Source organism: Rattus norvegicus, chromosome 9 (genome assembly GCF_021556685.1).
Source record: "Rattus norvegicus strain SHRSP/BbbUtx chromosome 9, alternate assembly SHRSP_T2T, whole genome shotgun sequence".
In the NCBI taxonomy this organism is placed as follows: domain Eukaryota; kingdom Metazoa; phylum Chordata; class Mammalia; order Rodentia; family Muridae; genus Rattus; species Rattus norvegicus.
In genome coordinates this window covers 104,972,411-104,992,500 of record NC_141542.1, presented here as the reverse complement: position 1 = coordinate 104,992,500, position 20,090 = coordinate 104,972,411, and the positions used below count along the sequence as shown (strand labels likewise).

Here is a 20,090-nt window from a genome sequence, read left to right as displayed (position 1 = left end):
GAACCTGATTTGCAACCATCAAGGGTCTGATTATTTATCCTACAGGCCAAGAACAGGAAAAGTCAGCGGACAGAGTGTGTGGTGTGTTTTGCCTGTTGTATATTAGCTATTTATTGGTTTTTAATTTTATTTTAAAATTTATATTTGTCTGTGTTTTGTCTTAATAATATGTGTGTCCGTGACATGTATTTAGTGCCCATAAGGCCAGAAGGTGACATTGGCTCCCCTAGAGCTGGGGTTACAGAGGGTTGTGAGGTACCACAGGAGTGCTAGGAACCAAACTCCAGACTTCTGCAAGAGCAGCCAGTGCCCTTAACCAGCTCCCATCATATGTATGTATGAATGTATGTATGTATATATGTATGTATGTATGTATGTATGTATGTATGTATGTATGTATGTATTTCTGAGACATGGTTTCTCTGTGCAGCCCTGGTTGTCCTGGAACTCACTATGTAGACCTGGCTGGCCTTGAACTCACAGATCCTCCTGCTTCTACCTCCTGACTGATTAAAGGCATGAGCCACCATGGCCCAGCAGGACCCTGTTTTATTTTTTAATTTAATTTCTTTTTTTAATTTTAGGACCACTTCTTATTTTACATTTGATTTTTAGTGTGTGTGTGTGTGTGTGTGTGTATGTGTGTGTGTGTGTGTGTGTATGTGTGTGTGTATGTATATGTCTTGCAGGTGCTTATTCACGTTGTAGCCCTGCAGTGAAAGACAGACATTTATATCAGATGTCTTCCTAAATTCTTTCTTTCTTTCTTTCTTTCTTTCTTTCTTTCTTTCTTTCTGTCTCTCTTTCTTTCTGTCTGTCTCTTTCTTTCTTTCTTTCTTTCTTTCTTTCTTTCTTTCTTTCTTTCTTTCTTTCTTTCGTTAAAGTCAGCATCCCTCACTGAACCCAGACATCACCAGAAGTGAGCTTTGGTGAGCTACCTCTCTCCATCCCCACAGCACTAGGGTCCCCAACCTGGGCTACTACAAGCAAGTTTTTACCCGAGTGATGGCATTTGAACCCAGGACCTCATGATTGCCCAGCAGCCGATTTACTGGCTAAGCATCTCCCAGCCCCACATCATCTGTGTTTTTACACATGTACGGTGTAGTGAATGTTACCTTGCTGGAAGCAGTTGGTCGGCCTTGCAGGAGTTGAGGACAAACACAGGAAGGCTCACTGTGGTCCCTGCTGCTGTGGGGACACAACAGCTGCCTGGAGACTCGTAGTCCAGGGTCAAGGGGGTCAAAGGCAGAGCAATTTGTGCTTCTAAGTGTGTTTTCTTAAAGCAATCCTTTTTGTGGCAGGCAAGAGAGGGCAAATATCTTTAAAAATATTTGACCTTGGAAGGCAGCGTGTTTGCAGAGTGGATGCTACAAATATCTGGAATTTCACTGAGAGACCAGGAAGAAAGCTGAAGGGACAGCAGGGCCCAGCATGCTCTGGACGGATGTCTTTGCCAGTGAGGGGAAGGGGATTTATGCTGACAGGAAGTGAATGGAACCTCCCAGCAGGCCCCTCACACACCTAGGGGAAAGGCAAGGGTAGGCTCTACCCCAAGTCAAAGGACAGGAAACCGCTAGCTGGAAAAGTGGTGTCTTTCCAGTGGTGGCCTAAGGTCTTGCTGGTCACTGTGCACTGGTGTCCATCTGAGCCCCCTGAGGACAGAGTGGGAAAAATATCAACTAGGAGAGTGCTGGGGGGTCCTGGAAGGTAACTGGTTTGGGTCAATAACTTAGGACAGTCTGGGACCGAAAAGTTAAGAACCATAAAGCCCAATATTGGACTCTGCAGGAGCTTTGGTTGACCAAGGACCAAGTGCCTTTCATCACGAACACATAGTAAGGCTGGTGAAGGGCTCAGGTAGATGGAGTGTTCTGTTGGGCCACTAGGGTCTGGGAAATTTGCGGCCCTGAACAAAACACCACTCTCCCAAAGCACTGTATCCCTGCTTCTCCAGAGACAGGAGAAGAAATGTATCTACAGGTTTCCTTTCCTGGCTTCTGACACAATGTTCCTGAAACTTTTGCAGGAAGGATGCTGGGCGAATCTCTGGGTCTGATATTGGCTCTCTGTCATGTTCCTTGACATTTCCTGGTAGATAGAAGAGGATGTGGTGGGCTTCTTGCTAGCCTTGGGTTTGAACTAGCTGCTAGGGACAGCCTGACATAAGAGGCTAAGACTTCCAGACAACCCCACCACCATATCTGGGAAGGGGATGGGTACGAGTCAATCACTGATGGCTGGGCTTTAATCACACATGGCTATATGATTACATCTTCATACGTCTCAAAGGATCACGTTCAAAATGCTTTCACATAACCGTGAGTGCAGTGTCCATGGGTAGAATATGAAGCTGTAGGTCCTTCCTGTATTCTTGGCCCTGTGAATCTACCCCATTTGGCTGCTTCTGTATAATGTCCTTTCTACTGAGAGGACAAAAAATTCCTGACAGAAGCAACATAGCTCACAGTTCAGAAGGATACAGTCCATTGCTATGGGGGAGACAAGAGCATCGAGTAGGGAAGGCTTGGTAGGAAGAGCAGACAGCTAGCTAGTCACACTGGATCTATTGGAGGTAGAGAGAAAGAACCAGAAGTGGGCTGTAAGGTTCCAAGCTCCGTCCCTCAAGTCACCCACTTCCACACAAGGTTCTGAAACCTCCCTAAACAGCACCACTAACTGGGGACCAAGGTTTTCAAACATATGAGCTTAGGAGTGACAGTTCTCATCCAAACCACAACATGAGTTCTACAGGTCTTTCTTGGTAGACCAGAGCAGTTCTTGTCTACATCCCAGTGTTCACTGATCAGAAATGCCCCTTATCCAGACTTGGCCTTACCTCACTGTGACTGCTTCCTCAAACCTTGACAGTCCTGCAAAACAAGCTGGCTGCCAGCTAGAACTGCAGTGACCTGGAAATCAATGGGACTGAGTCCGATTCCTCTTCGCCCGTAGCCTGTTCAGGGATGTTGGCAGAGCGGGTGATGGAGCACAGACCTCCCTCAGCCTGTCAGCCTCTGTCCAGCTGAGAGCGGTGGGGATTCTGAAAGGGACTGTAGGCTGGGCTGCCTGTGTGCTAGCGCTCCCTGGTTCCTCAGTGAGGAGGCTCAGCAGGTTGGCAGCATCCGGCAATGGTTAATAACAGGATGTGGGGGTGCATCTGCTGAGTCTCAGGCTCTAGAGGGAAACCTGTGGTGACAAAAATGATTAGGATCCAGCATCTCCGGAATTCACAGCGAATGCCACACAGGAGGCTGCCTTGCCTATGCCTCCACGGCGGTCGCCATAACTGAGCTATGGTTTTCAAACACAAATAAAAGCAAAACCATCAATCGTGTCTCAAGACTCAGCATACAGACTCTGAGAACAGAAACCTTTTGACTGCGAGAGACAGGACATGAAGTCAAGTGGGTTCTTGATTAGGATCAGGGCACATTTACTGAGCTTTCTGGGGTGGGAGACACCAGTGAGGTGAAAATGGGCTACCAAGCTGGGAACAGCAGTTCCTCTATGGGAGCTAGACAGCAAACACTGAGGTGGGGAGTAACATGGGGGGCTCAGAGCATGTGCCTGGATTCAACACAACACGGCTTTCTCAGAATTGTCTTTTTTACTGAGAAGGGATTGGAAAGGGAACCCCAGCCTGGCTATGAAGCAGAGGGAGTGCACTGTGTCTTTAAAATCTCATCTGTATGACAGAAGATAAATATTTCCCCACAGTACTTACATCAGAACACCATCCAGTTTAAAAACAAACCAAAAACGGGGGGGGGGCTCTCCATGTGAATGAACAGAAGATGTACAGTTATAGAACCCAGGAAAATCACTAGTTGTGGTGGCAAACACCTGGACCCCTGTCTGTGGGAGGTTAAGGCATAAGACCACGCAGGGTTCAAGAGCAGCAGCCTGGACTAGAGGGAGATGCTGTCTCAAAAGAAGTTGGAGGAAGACGTTTAATTTAACTAACAATTGAAGAAATGCAAATTTAAATGATGAGGTATTGTTTTTCTGCCGTGCTGGAAACACAAGAGATTGACAGCATCTGATCAAGGAAGGGCTTGGGGAAACAGACACTGCCACACATTGGATTTCAAATGTCAAATTATATTAAAATTAGATAAATTTCAAGTTAGGTTATAAATGTAGGTTTCACATCCTTCAGTAGGATAATTTGTGGTTATGAAAGGGCAGCTAATACATAAAGATTTATGTGTATATATGTGCCTGTGCGTGTGTGTGTGTGTGTGTGTGTGTGTGTGTGTGTGTGTGTCCATGCCATGGTGCATATGTAGAGGTAAGAGGGTAACCGGTCAGTTTTCTCATCACCATGTGTGTCCTAAGGATGGAACCCATATTGTCAGTCTTAGCAGTAAAGACCTTTATCCATTACGGTATTTTTTAAAAGATTTGCTTATTTCTTTATTTATTTATATTTTATTCGTATTAGTGTTTGCTTGCATGTGTGTGTACCATATGTGCAGTGCCCACAAAAGCCAGAAGAGGGCATCAGAGCTCCTGTAACTGGAGCTACCGACATTTGTAAGTTGCCAAGTGGGTGCTGGAGACTCCGGTCCTTTGCAAGAGCTGCTAATGCTCTTAAAGGCTGAGCCCCCTCTCCCCAGTCCCTAGGCCACGCATTTTAAAGAAAAGATTTTGCCAGGAAGATGATGTCATTAGTGAAAAACAAATTTTTCCAGTCACCCCTCCAAATTACATGAAATATCAAACCCCAAATTCGGGTAGAGATGAACAGAGCAAGGCCAGCCACAGGGGCAATGCGTCTTGCCTCTGAAACCACACCAGCTCTGTTGGAGCCTTTAAACTTTACAGCAAAAAAATTTTGGGGGTGGGGGAAGAAGAGTAGAAGCTCGTGTTTGAACACAAATGAGGCCTTCCTCATGTTGTCATGGTGACCCAACCATTTAAGGACTGTGAACTAATACCTCAGAGGAGTTAATGAACCCTAGCACTGGATGGGTCGGTCGGGTTAGAATGAGAGAAGGGACAGCAGCAGTGCCTCTGAGAGCATCAGCAGAATCACGAGGCAAACTGATATATGGGTCACATGTGGTTTGGCCACATTGAGCAGCTTTGGAGACTGCACTGGAGTCAGAGCGCGGTTCCCAGAGCCTGCCTTGGAAATGCAGAAGGCCAGGGATATTCTCAGTGCTTATTTTCATATTCCACACATAAGCCATGGGGTATATGAAGTCATGAAGCGTCTGCTGCAGAACATAGCACTGAAATTAACATATGGCCATCAAGTCTCATCAGAACTGCCAGGAAGAAAGTTATCAAAGCCCGCTAACACACATCAGTGGTGCTGATGTGTCTCCTCTGTGTCTTCCAAACAGAGACGAGAAATAAAAGCAGACGAGTGTCTGGGCTGCATTGAACAAGTTTCAACAGGTGTACTGGGGTTCGTATTCCTCAGGGGAGAAGCCCCCAACCCCCGACCCTGTGCAAACACAGGCTATTTGTGGTTTCCAAGTAAGGCTGAGGAAACCATTTTCTCTCTCCGGGTGGAAATTACACAGGTTACACTATTTTACCCAGACGTCCTAAAGCTAGAAATAGATGCAGACAACTAATGAAGACCAAGTTCCAAGTATGGTGAGACACTCACAAAACACTCTTTCAGAGCATTTTTGAGTCAAAAAGTAAATCCACCCACCGTGAAAGCAAATTTAGAAATTAACAACAACGAGACTCCACCAGCTCAGACACACGTCAAAACTATACATATGGCAGCGCTGAGACAAAGCCTTAAAATCCTCCCGAGATGAAAATGTTCTGAAGACGTGACTGACCAGTGAGCTTGGGAAATTATATAAAAGTGAGACTAGGTCACCGTAAGTGATCAGGAAGAACCAGGTTAGAAAGGAACCCCTCAGAGGCAACAAAGTGGGTATCTGTGGCTTTCAGAAGATTTACAAAACGCAGGGCTTTGGGAAGCATGATCAGGGCGAAAAGAAAGAAGGGAAAAGAGACCATTTGAAACTAGAAAGTAGATTTTTCAGGGCTGGAGCGATGGCCCAGCAGTTGAGGATGCATACAGCTCCTACAGAGAGGACCAGAGTTCAGTTCCCAGCACCCACCTGGGGCTGTTCCGACCACTTGTAACTCCAGTTCCAAGAAATCCCATACCATTGGCCTCTGCAGGCACCAGAACATGTCTATATTGACCTGCCCATGTGCACATAATTAAGAAATAATGAAACAAGTCTTTTAAAAAGAAGAAGAAGAAGAAGAAGAAGAAGAAGAAGAAGAAGAAGAAGAAGAAGAAGAAGAAGAAGAAAGAAAGAAAGAAAGAAAGAAAGAAAGAAAGAAAGAAAGAAAGAAAGAAAGATGACTGGTTGGGCTGTTGTGGTGCACACCTTTAATCCCAGCACTGAGGAGGCAAAGCCAGGCAGATCTCAAGAGTTTGGGAACAGCCTGGTCTAATTTCTAAGACAGCCAAGGCTACGCACAGAGAAACCCTGTCCTGAAAAACAAAAACATACAAACAAACCGAAAGAAAGAAAGATGCTGTTCTCATAAATGTAGAGTGAATTTTTATTTTGTCTCTTTATTTTCCAGAGCTGACAACTGAACCCAAGGCCTTGCACTTGCTAGGCAAGCGCTCTACCACTGAGCTAAATCCCCAATCCCGTAGAATGAATTTTTAATACAAACATTAAAATAAATACATACTCATCAACAGGATGAGTCCAGTGTATTAAGGAGATATTAATTTCTCGGGAAAGGACTGTAAACTCATATCAGAGCTGGATGGACAGGGCTTCGAAATGCCAGTGCTTGGGAGAGCAGAGACGGGATCCAGGATCACTGTAGCAAGCTGGCAACACTAACTGAATTGGCAGGTCTGGGTTCACGGAGAGACGCAGCAATTATACTGTGACAACATGGGCATGTGCCTGGGTACCCAGCATCGTACCCCTAATCCGATGGGAAGGGAGCAGCGTTCACTGTGCACACTCTTAGATGTTTTCCTCTTGGAGCGTACGGATTTGTTTCTTCTTCCACGTATTGAGCGAATTAGTTGGTATCATCCTGGGAATAGACTCTAGGGCAGTCAACCTGGGAATCTTCACGCAATTGGCATTTCCCCTTTAGAAGTTGTCAGAACTAATCAAAGAAGAGCTGAGAAAGTGAAGAAAGACTCCCCCTTCTTCTGATCCATTTGCTAGAATCTTCCATGCTGGAAAGAGACTGAATGCATTTCTTCATGTGACTCGACTCAGGCGTACATAGACTCAGACCTTGGGTTCTTTAAATGTCCCTTTTGTTTGGGGGGACATGTGTTGTTCCTTACACACTATTCTTATTTTCTACAAATTTGAAATAAATCAAAATCCCTTCACACAAATCTTGAAAACTGTCTTCATGAGACTTTACATTACTGTGCTATCCCTGACAAAACCAAGTGGGGAGGCTTGTTTTGTTCAAAGTCATGTTTTTACAGGTTTCAGTCCCTGGCTGTTGGCTCCATTGATCCTAGGGTGGGGTGGAACTTCCTGATATGGGAGATACTACTCATATTCTGGTGGACAAGAAGCAGCCACTGAGATTTGGAGAGGAGCCGGTGCCCAACGACACTGTCCCTGTTTATACTGACTGCCAGCCTGGTAGGTTCCATAGTTACCTTAGAGACAAATAAATATCTGGGTGTTTCTCTGAAAGATGATCTAGCTTGGATTGGCTGGCGTGGGAAGGCCACCCTAAATGTGGGCTGGAGTCTTGAACTACAGAAGTAGGAGAATGTTCCCAAGCACCCACCTTCATCTCTCCTGGCTTCCTGGTTGTGAATGCGGGCATCTGCCTCAGTCTCCCACTGCCGAGATTCCTCACGCAATGTGGAGGTAGCCCATAAGACGAACGGCCCCTTCTGCCCTTAACTGGCTCCTTATTGGCTATCTTCTCACAGCAAATGAGACAAGTAACAATTCAGCGACCACTTCCTCCAGAGAAGCCCCACTTTCGGGAGAGTCTCACATAGGTGGGGACCACACCTTCATACACGCCTTTGGGGAAATCCATTTCACACATGGACCATGGTCATCAAGCCCCATCTGATGTTTACAGGCTAATTAACATAGCCGAACGCTAACAGGGCAGGTGGCTTACTGTCCTGTGAATGACGGGACAGCCCAGAGTGAGGGGTTGGAGGAGATTCAGATCAACAGAGGGTGGCACAATCCGACTGTGCTGAGCTGAGGAGTGGATGGTTGACGCTTTGCCTTTGGTCAACCTCTTTATCCAGTGTCCAATCAGGTCAACCTCTTTATCCAGTGTCCAATCAGACAGAAGGGAGGTGCAGCAGAGTCAACACAGCTTATCCCCGCCCTGGCCCTGGCTGCTCTAACCTCTGAGAGTTCCGAGCTCTTACCTAGAACAATCACTTCACTCATTCTGTGGCACCAGGCTCTTTAGGAAAGTTAGGAGTAGTGGCACAGGGAAGACCGGGTGGCACAGGACTTAGGAACTGGCTAAATGTTAACCCACATCCTGTGAGAGCTTCTGAAGTTGTTGGGGATGGGACTAGATCGGAAGGGAAGGAACAGTTTCCTCCCTCTTTCTGGAACTATATTAGGCCAAGTCTCCGAGCTTCCCTCACCTCTGCCAGCGATACTTTTAACAGCAAACACAGGTGGAGCCTACCTGTGCAGAGTGTTTTGGGCAGAGTGTTTGTTCAATGTGCACGCCTGTTTGCGTACGTGTGGGCACACATGTGCAGGGATGCACATGGGACACGTGTGTGTGTGTGTGTGTATGTATGTATGTATGTATGTATGTATGTATGTATGTATGTATGTATGTAAAAGCCTGAAGTTGACAGCGAGTGTCTTTCTACTTTATTGAGGCTGGAACTTCCTAATTCCAGGTAGTCTAGCTAGCCTGACTGTGCCAGGGATCTCTGATCTCTGCTTACCTAGTGCTGGGATCGAAGGCAGCTATGAACACTGGTCCTTACCCTCGGACAGCAAGCACTTTCTTCACAGAGTCACCTCCCCAGTTCATTGAGTACTTTTCATGAACCGTCTTACTTGCTTCATCAATGGTCCTATGAGGCCGATACTGTCGCCTCCCTCACAGGTGAGGAGACCCAGGCACAGAGATTTGTGGAACCTGCCTGAGACTCGCAGCTCCTCTGGTGATGCTCTATGACAGGACCCCAGCGACAGCGTCCAGAATGACCCCATCAGGCCTCCTGCATTGTCATCTGGGCATCAGCAGCACTGGAAACATTACCTCATTCTCTTAACAGGTATGTGATCATAGCTTGGATCTCCCAAAATAGATAAGGGTGATTGCTTTGCTTCTTCTGGTGACACATTATGAAATGTCTGTTATTAACTGCAGCTCAATCAAAAGAAATTTTCTTTGATATGGATAGTTTTCCTTGCTTTGTGTTCCATGGGGAAAATGGAGACACACTCACAGCCCCGCCCACTTAAAAATATCAGACTTTTTTTTCTTCTTCACATTTATACTCTGATCAAAATGGCTGAGGGCGATGGGGGGGGTCACATCTCACTGGCCTCTGATTATAGCTAGCAACAATAATTACATCTGAATTAAGCAAGACACGTGACAAAAAACTTCAAAACGCAGAACTGCTTCTCTCTCTCTCTCTCTCTCTCTCTCTCTCTCTCTCTGTGTCTGTGTGTGTGTGTGTCTGTGTGTGTGTGTGTGTGTGTGTGTATGTGTCTGGATGTGGTGGTATCTCCCCCCAGACAGAGCCTGGAAACTGCCTAAGATGTGGGTGTATAGTTTATGATTTCCAGGGAGGACAGGCCCATAGATAATCTTTAACTTCATATGGAAAATGTTCAGAACAACAAAGAGAGCATGTGGGAATGACTTCCCTGCTTACAAAGCCCCACGGGCCTTTTACAGAAGAGTAAAAACAATTGTGTGGAAAATGTGAAAACTCAGTGTTGCCCCTTGAAAGGAGAACATCACAGGGCGGGAGCCTTGGATACTGGAAAATGTTAACCACGGCTTGCACTCAGTCGGCTGCTCTTACCCCTTTAAACTTGGATCACAATCGCTCTGTTAATGAACAGCCAAAAATAGACATACTTAGAACATGTGTGTTTTAAACCCCAATTTTATACATGCCTTGGGAAACTTTAGGGTATGCTTTCCAAAAGCTATACAAACCACTGGTACTCACCGGCATGCACGAAATCCTGAGTTGAGGGCAAGAGGGAGGAGAGAGCAGAAGGGGAGGGAGAAGGGGAGAGGAGGAGAGGGGAGGAGATGGGAGGAGAGGAGAAAGGTAAGGGGGAGGGAAGGAGACAGGGGAGGGGGAGGGGAGGAGAAGGGGAAGAGAAGGGGGAGGGTAAGGGAGAGAATATGGGAGAAGGAGGGGGAGAACACAGGGAAGGAGGACAAGGAGAGAGAGGGAGAGGAAAGAGCCCATATGACCTATCCCTTAATAGCTTTTTCTTTATAGACAGAAAATAAGGAGGAGGATGATCAGTGTCAAGTGGGACCCTGCTCTGCCCAAGCTCCCGCTATTCCTTCTTTAGGCCATTTCTTCAAGGAAGGCTGTTGGAACCTCCTTGCTTGGGGTTCAAAGACTCAAGCTTCATAGAGGTTAGCAACTTGCTGGCTGCCTTGGCACTAATAGTCCACCGTGGGCAGTGCACAGCCTCTCTGGTGTATGCCTTGCACTTGCAACTGCTCTGCCTCTGCCTCGAGGTCGCAGAGATGAGTTACAGAGTTCCCACATGCAATGGAGACGTGTGGTTTGTGAAGCTTGTGCAGGATGAGGAAGGGCGATTGTGGGCTATTGGGGGGGGTGGGTAGAGGGCAAAGGAAACCATAGCCCAGGAATTTTTACAGAGTACAGCGTCCTTCCGTGAAAACTTCAGGACAGGCTGGAGGGTGGGTGCTGTCATGCCCATGAGTCAGAAAAGTGAGGAGGGGGAGGGGGAAATTATAAGGTTTTCTCTCTTTAGGTCCGTCTTAAAACAGTTCAAGATGGGGGACTCAACAAGAGGCATTCTGATAGGTCATCTTGACTAGACTCAGTGTTTTTCTGTGGCAAAAGAATTGCAGAGGCCAAATGTTTCCTTGTTTCTACAGGCACAGTTGTGTGGCACCTGCTTGGTGACAAGGAGAAGCCCCGGAGAGGAAGCACCTAGAATGAAGACCTCCTGGAAGGGTACAGAGTGATGTCGGAGACCAACATGGAGGCTGAGGGAAGCCAAGACTATACCTTGAATTCTCACTCACAGCCTGCTCTTCACTGGTATTAGGTTTCAACCCAGAACAGAGGTGCCTATTAATATATCAGAGTGGATGCTGTCTGCCGAGCCTATCTCTGTATCTACAGTACCTGTTATGCAGGCAGCCTAGCTGGCATACCCTGCCCCCACCCCAAACTCTCCAGGGTCCCTCCCCCCAGCTTCTCTTTCCTCATAACCCTGCTATTTTGGCTATGTCAGTCTCTTGATCTCCTGGTTGTTGGGCCCTATGTTGGTGTTTCCCTCCCCCCTCGCTGAGCCTTTTAGCCTGCTATAGCAAGAAATCGTTTACACCCTTGGGAGCTGCTCTTAGCCCCTTATTTGGGGCTGGGATTTTCCATGGCACCCTTCCTCCCCACCGAGCCTGCCAGCTTGTTGTTGTTTAAGAAGTTGTTTATGGGGCTGGGGATTTAGCTCAGTGGTAGAGCGCTTGCCTAGGAAGCGCAAGGCCCTGGGTTCGGTCCCCAGCTCCGAAAAAAAGAACAACAAAAAAAAAAGTTGTTTATGCCCCTGATTGGGCCCGGAACTTTCCACCACACAGACTTTTCCTGGTTGGGGATTTTCACCTGCCTTGTTGTTTTTCCATGGCTTTTGCCTCGGGTATATAAGGAGATCTCAGTAAAGCCTTGGTGGCACTCGCTGAAAATGGGTGACCTGTATATGTGTTTTCTTTCAATCCCGCAGACCTACGCCCGATATTCACACACTGGCGGTGCAGGCCTAGTCTCCTGGTCCCCTTGATCATTTCTGCTCTCTTGACTTCTGGATCCTCTCTCTTCCTCTGTCCCCTCTCTGCCCTCCTCACTCCTTACATGGCCCAGTTCAGTGCGCCAGACATGTTCACTCTGAACTCTACCATACGTCTCTGCCTTATATCTAAAATAAAACCGCAACCCCTAAGGATCATCAAGTCCTCCTTCTATTTCATGTTTTCATTCAGTTAGTGTCTTTATCTCCACAGACAAGTTCATCGGTGTTGGCTTTGGTTGTTGGTCAAGGCCAACCTTCGTTTCTGGAAAGTTCTGTCTTGCACAGTTCTGGTCTCAGTGCTGCTCCGCTGAGAAGGAATGTGGTGACAGCTGTGAGTGGCTTCCATTGGCACCTGAAATGTCTGCTTTTTCTCCTGTGGACCCTAAGCAGTCCTCAACCAGGGTATTTTCAGACACAACCACTTTCCCCTGCACCCAGGCTCTGGTGACTGCTGGGGAAAATATCGAATCCATCACAAACATTTGCATAATCTGCCCTTTGATCTGCCAAATTATCTTCTTATAAAAAAATGCTGCCTTGCCTTAGTGCTAAGTTCTTTATGCTTAACCTTTCACACAATGAAAGTGTTTTTCTGACTTCGGAAATTTCTTAATGTGATATAAACTTAAAAAAAAAATCTTTTCTCAGGGCCACCCTAAGAGTGGGTGGGGCTTCCCAGGGCTGGGACTTCTCCAGGCTTGTGTAACCATGGCTACTGAGCTGTCTTACACATGGTCTGGCTAATCAGATATCCATTCTAAGTGCTGCTTGAGAGGGCTGCGACACTGAGTTAGCTGGAACTGGAGCAGGGACTGTTTCTCCACTGAATCTCATCTTTATAGTCCTGGATAGCAGAGCCCAGAGCCCAGGATGCTCAAACCAGCAATTCAGGATAGAGTTTGCAAGAAGATTCTTCCAAACCAAATGAATAAAAGCACTTTTATATTAAAAAAATGAACAAAAGACATTTCACCATACAGTAAATGAAGTAAGAAAATAAGGAAATCATTATAGTAGCATGAGTGGGTAAGGAAACGACCTTGTTTTAAAGAGAAATGCAAACTGGAGAGGGAAAGCGTGAACTCATTCCATATCGAGAATTAGCTCTGATATGCAGCAGGATAAAAGGAAGCCAGCAAAGTAGGCAGGAAGAGAGACAGACAGACAACAGACAGACAGACAGACAGACAGACAGACAAGAGGAAGGAAAACAGATGAATACATCTCAGAGGTTTCCTATTATAATATCTGAATCTAGATGGTGGGGTTTTGGGGTCATCATCCAGGTGCTTTGGAGTGTTGATAATTTCCATAATAAAACACGGAAACCTTTAATGTCTCTAAGCACAACGACAAAAATCTAAGTTGATATAACAAGGTAAGCAGAGGGCTGGGCACCTAGGACCAAGTCTAGGTGTGGTGAGCACCTGACACAGAGGAGTGGTCGTCATGACAGCCATGGCAAAGTTCTTTGCCTTGGAATAAACCAACTTCATGGAAGAAATACACATCTTCTAGGGATGGCTTTCTAGTCTTAAGGAGATTGTTATAAAAAGATATCATTTTTTTCAAACAAGAAATAAGATGGAGACAGAATAATAAACGGTTAGTAAATTACATACCATCACTGTTTGAAAGTTCTACCTTAAGTCAGGCCAGACATTTTATAACTTAAAAAGACGTGGGAGTGAGTGCAAAGCAGTTTTGGGGTGGGTGAGTGGGGGCTGAGGGCAGGGGTGGTGCTGTCCGATGTTGGCCATCAGAGGATAGATGTAAGAATTCCTATTGAGGCTTGTAATCTGCATATGTCTGCTAACATTTTACAAGTGCATGCCCTCTGACATGAATGGCAGGAATATATGCACAGAGGTGAGTATACATTTTGCCAGTGTGAAAATTAGTGATCATGGAAACAGTCATCCAATGGGACAGGTTTGAAGAAATGTTTGTCATTTGACAACTACCACAGCCATAGAAAAGATGGTCATGAACACAATAGGAAGCCGATATATAAGTGTATGCATATGTGTATGTGCATATGTATATATGTATTTGATGTATATGTATATGATGTGTATATATGTGCATTGAGCATGAATATATGTATATGATGTATATGTGTATGTGCATGTGTATATGCATATGCATATGATGTATATGTATATGTGCATTAAGCATGAGTATATGTGTGATGTATATGTGTATGTATATGATGTATATGCATATGTATATGATATATGTGTATGTGTATGTATATGTATATACTTCATATATATGCATATATATATTGAAATTTTTTAGGTGTATATATGAGGGGTATGTGTGCATGTGTTTGTGTATACACGTTTGCACATATATGGCCATATATGTGTGAAGGCTAAAAGTGGACTTGCAGTGTCTTCTTGGATTGCTCTCCACACTCTGTGTGAAAGCAGATCTCTCTCACTGATTCAGCTAGTCTAGCCAGCCAACTTACTCTGCTGTGCCCTGTTTCTTCCTCCTGACCGCTGGGGTTTCAAGCAGGCAGCCATGCCCACCAGCATTTACATGGCCGTTGGGGATTCAAACTCTGGTCTTCATGCTCTTGTGACAAGCATCTTACTGCCAAGCCATCTTCCTAGTTCCCTTGTTTAAGCTTATTTACCTAATTGTTTGTTTATGCTGCACATATGTGTGAGTGTGTGTGTGTGTGTGTGAGTTTGTGTGTGAGTTTGTGTGTGAGTGTGTGTGTGTGTGAGTTTGTGTGTGAGTTTGTGTGTGAGTGTGTGTGTGTGTGTGTGTGTGTGTGTGTGTGATGCAGCACACTTGAGGAAGTCAGAAGACTGTTGGGAGTCAGAAGACTATGGGTCCTTGTACCCACAGATCACCATGGAAACCAGGAATGTTAAGCACACAGTATTGTCCTCCTGAAGGAATGGATGTATAACCTGTTTTTCTGTGCAGACTGCTGGGGATTGGAGGTGACGGAACAGCTGTGTGATCTGTGTTTTCTGTAGGGCCAGGCTATATCAAGCTCCCACAATTGAGACCGGAGATGGCTAATAGCCAAAATGACCTCTGAGCTTTCCATATGACCCAGGCCAGGGTAGTTCCTTCCCTAGGCCCTTAAATAACACAGGTAGCCTATCCCTAGAACACATCTTCTTGGAAGAAGTGCTTTGACTTGAGTTTCAATGTAATTATGCCTCCCTGTGCATCAGGGGTTGTATTACACCAGGAAGCTTTCTTCCTAAATCGTACTGTGTTTAAATATGCTGGCAATAAACTGCCTGGTGTGATGCTCGAAGGGACCGCAGCAGAGGATAATGCAGAATTTAGGTTATCAAGGCATGTGCAAGCACCTCTACCTGATGAGCCATCTGGCCAGCCCTTGTTTGAACTCCTACAAAAAGCATTAGTTACTCTTATAAGCATAAGGTCCTTTATTAAAGACAGTACAAAGGCATAAAGGAAATGAACGTGTGGAAAATGGAGTCTGGGAAGACAATTGTGTACAGTGGGATCGGAACAGATAACCAGAAAGGCAGAGAGCTCACCCCATCAGGGCATGTGAGATGGCTTAGCTGGTAAAGGTGCTTGATGCATAAGCCTGAAGATCTGAGTTCAATTCCCCAGAACCTCTCATGGAAGGAGAGAACCAAGTCCCAAGCATTTTCCTCTGATCTCCACACGCACATCTTGTCACCACACATGTACACATATATGTAACAATACTAATAAACACATTTTAAAAACCAGTTCTTTTCCAGACATTTCTGTGTTTGAATTCTCAGATATAAACGATAGCCTATTCTCTGGAAAGTATTTTGTTGGTACACATTAGTCATACAAATACCAATAATGAGCTTTGCTTTGTTGGGAGCCAGACTGATACAAGGTTTTCATGATAAATGGGAAGCCAGTTCTGCATGCTTGCCCATGGGCAGACTTGGCAAGGTCAGGTCTGGAGCCTCAGAGGAATAAAGTTTTTGTTCCCAGGAAGCTGAGTTTTCCCTCTGAAGGGCTCTGGTTATCAGTCCTCAGACGGCTTCATGTGAGGTGTCATGTGTTCACTTGCCGTGTCTGATTGAGCTCTCTGCCAACCTTGGTCCATTTTCCTCCCACCCCCGCAAATGGTATATAAGATGCTTAATAAACTTGACTGGCATAAGACACAGCTAGTGCATGGCCTCCTGACCACAGAGTTCTGTCTTCTTCATTGTCTCTTCCTCTGGACATCCCACAAACCCTGTGCGTAAAGAATAACCTGCTGGTCCAGGCCAATCTCCATACTGGTGTATAATGACCTAAGCCCTGATCTGTGGCATCTGCCCGTCCCCACGGTGTAAACAGTACCAAGTACAGAAGGCAGAACAGAGAGGCATTGACTCTCAGTGGCCACCCTCATGCAGCATCTCCTTGGAGATGCCACAGACATAACAATTCAGGACGTGGACAGTGATAAAACGTAAAAACAATTAAGAAACTATGAGTTTTAAGTGCTTCTTACTTTTGTAGATTCATGTAATTTACGTTTAAAGATAAAGACAATGTTGAATGACCAGATTGAAATTCCCTGAAACTCTGACAGTTGGCTCTTTCGAGGCAGTGTGTACCAGCTTCTTCATTTTGCTGTGATAGTTTCACAGAAAGGCAAAAGGAGGGAGAGAGGGGGAGAGGGAGAGAGAGAGAGAGAGAGAGAGAGAGAGAGAGAGAGAGAGAGAGAGAGAGAGACCATAATTGAGACCAAATCAAACAGGCATAAGAGTGTTAATAGACTGAAATTAAAGAAGAAGGAAGAATGTTTCGTGTCGCTGCCCTTTAAGGACTTGGAGAGAATCATCACACAGAATAACACCTCACCAAGGATACTCCCACAATCCCACAGTGTCCCGCCCCACCCCAACAGGTAGGGATGGCAGTTAGACATTCCTGCTTACGTGAGGAGGGCTCGAAAAGCTCTCTGGAGTTTTGGGTGGAAAGTTTCCCAAAGGAGTGGCCAGGAGTGGAGTGAAGCGACCCTGTGGGGAGAGACAGGCTTAAACACTAAGGTACAAAGTGAGTCAGACTCAGAGGAAGGACATCAGGAGGGTGAGACAATGCTGGGGTGACAGAAAGCAATTCTGGATTGATGCTCAACTGAAAACAGACCGTGGTTGTGCCAGCCAGGGATGTGAGTCACAGGGAAGACCAAGTCAGACCCCCTCCCCGCCCGTCTGTGGTCTACACTAACAGGACTTCTATATATTACATGCCCAGGGTTGCCTGCATCCCAACCTCTCACTATTACCTACAACCTCCAAGACTCAGACATGCCCTTGGATGGGGGGGAAGAGAGAGGTTGCCTGAAGACTGGGAGATACGAAAGAGGCAGAGCTATGCCAACAGACCGTCTAGATCATTGGCTAGAGGCATGTATTAGATTAGATCAGAGTATAATTTTTCCACCTCAGCTCAGTTCTCACAGAGCACACATAGCACCTCGAAGGGAAGAAATCTAGTTTCTGTACGTTTTTATTCCAGCAAATGTCAGTTTTCAACCCTTTGATAGGATCTTAATTGGAGACGCGAAAATTCTTATATAAAAACCAATCTTATATCCATTAACCATTTACAGTTGCTCCTAGATTAAAAGTCAAATCATTCTGGAAGGGGTTTTGTTAAGTTAGTCCTTGGCAGGTAAGGACATAGAGACTTCCACAGTAGAGGTGTCCCCTGCCCTCTAAAGATGACCAGCCTAGGGACTGTAGTGGGGCTAGTGAGTGGAGCACCTGCAGGGTCTTAGGCAAGCCAGGCAGAATGCCAGCAATGTCCCTGGGTCACATCTGTGGACTGACAAAGTGGTCTGCAAAGATGTCTGGTTGCTGTGCCTCAGAAGAAGCCTTGGGTGAGCATCCTGGAGACACTCTTCTCTTCAAGATCCAGACCCAGGAGCTCTGAGTGGACAGCTTTACTTTCCTACTTCCTGGGAGTTACCTAGATACCTCAGGATCACCCCACCCCCCAACTAGTTAACACAACTCTTGTCTTCACACAGGTGCAAACTCCAAGCCACCCTATAGGACATGTGCCAGGGATGGGAGGTGTCACCAGATTTGTGGATCCGAGGACACCATTTTTCTAGCCAGGGATTGTTATCTTGCTTTGAGAATTCTTCAAAAGAGATGTTCTCACACTTGGCAACTTGTTGAGTTTGTTTATTTATTCTGGGTCTGTATGGGAGGTAGAAATATCTTTCCTCAGAACCACATGTGGGCTCAGTATTGTCTTGTAAGAGATCCCAGACAGCGTGTTTTAACTCAGCAGTGTGTGGTGTGCAGAACGAGAGGCGGCAGCGGTGGAGGCAGCAGCGGCCTCCTCTGCCTGCGCTCAGATGGTCCCGGGTCTGCCGGGTGGCACATCCTACTGAAAAGAATGCTGTGCGCTCAGGATCCAGCCAGAGAATCCGAGGCTTCCCTGGGAGAGGAACGGCGGCTTGGGAAGTTCCCATGATCAACATGTCCCATCTGGTGGGCATACCTTTCTCTTGGCCATGGCCAGGATGGCTGTGAGCTTTGTCAGAAACAGTGGTGTGGAAATCTGTGGACTCTGGGACGAGGGACTGGGTAGTGGGGAACTGTGCTGTGCTGAAAAGCTCCAGGCTGTGTTTCGTGGGGTCTTCTCATCCCCCAGGAGATTCACCCCATCCAGCCGTGCCTGCCAAGGGGCAGTTTGTCCATCCCCTTTTCCTCTCTGACCCCCTCAGTGATGGCTCTATCTTCAGCTTTCCTTGATATCCTCCTGGGGTGACCCACACTGCAGAGGTGTCTGTACCTTGGACCGAGGCTGCTTAATGTCCTGCTGGTGGTGCAACCCATCCAAATGCCCGCCCTGTGTGCTCAAAGCTTGCAACCCTATTCACGTGTTGACAGAGGGACATCATGTTGTCCTCTGTTCCTTTCTCATAGAACCGATGCGTGTCCCAAGGCAACTTTTGAGCTGTCCGGCGTGTGAGCAGGACTCTAGGAAGACTCTAATCTGAGCAAAAGTATTTTCCATTTCCACTTTGATCTAAACTAGACATTTCAGAAGCTCTGAGGTCGGGCATAGACACATTTCAACGGAGTGTCTCTGAAGACACCAGGGTCCTGACAGGTTGATAAAAATTGTGGATGATTCCTCGGAGTAAATGCACATTTGAGTCCTGTGGAAGGTGTCTTCCATTTTAGTGGGCTGTGGGCATGGATTTGTGAGGGAAAATGTCTGGACTGATGCACCTGTAGACCAGCGTATAACATTCTATTCGTCTACAGCTATAGACATACTGCACCCTATGTAAAAAACCACTCCGTTTGTGAAAACTCATATCGATAATATCGAACCCTAGCCAACGCGAAGGCGTGTGATGGGCATCTTTGGGAAGGGAGGAGATAGCTCTGGCTATATTATGATTAGAGGATGGGGAAAGACACACAGAGATAGACAGTGTGCATATTTGTTGGGCCCTGCAGCTGAAGGTCAAAGTCCTCCATGTCCAGACAGCTCTCTCCAGCTCAGTGCAAGATGAAGTACTTTCTTTTCTTAGATGGAGGGGGTCCTCTTCTCTGTGTGATCTGGGGTGCCCAACCCCCATCTCCTGAAGAATGTCATGTAGCCTTGGTGAGATTACAGGTGGACCTGTCCCACAAGCACCTGAAATTCCATGCACAGGAGGCATTCGTCAGTACCCTAAGCTCTAGCCAGTGATACTCACCCTCTCTGGAAATCCTTATCCCTTCCCCAAAATTAAATAGCTCTGGGTTCACCCTGAGTAAAGCTGAGCTGCCTCTCAGAAGCTGATCCTGAAGTCTGTCATTTCCATTACTCACAGGCCGTTAGAACCTGGCTTTCAACTCTGCTCTCTTTGTCCTTGTGGGCCAGTGGCTAACAGCCCCTGGAGAGAGAGTGTGTGTGTGTGTGTGTGTGTGTGTGTGTGTGTGTGTGTGGTCTGCATGCATGCAGATGTTGAGAAGGCTAGGCTGATTCCATGACAGACTTCAAATTGGCAGTTAAGGAGACTAGGCCTAAGTACTAGGCAAGTCCAGGCAAACTCAGGCAAGTCAATTACTAATAGAAAAAAATCCC

General features: G+C 46.3%; 1 long non-coding RNA gene across 1 annotated transcript; it reads left to right on the top strand.

Annotated features, from left to right (window-relative positions):
* The first annotated feature begins 8,370 nt into the window (after positions 1 to 8,370).
* On the top strand, positions 8,371 to 11,907 carry LOC148003839 (uncharacterized). The gene is made up of 3 exons (XR_015629982.1): positions 8,371 to 8,650; positions 9,097 to 9,268; positions 11,098 to 11,907. It is a non-coding gene; the product is annotated as an uncharacterized LOC148003839 (long non-coding RNA).
* The last annotated feature ends 8,183 nt before the right edge of the window (positions 11,908 to 20,090 follow it).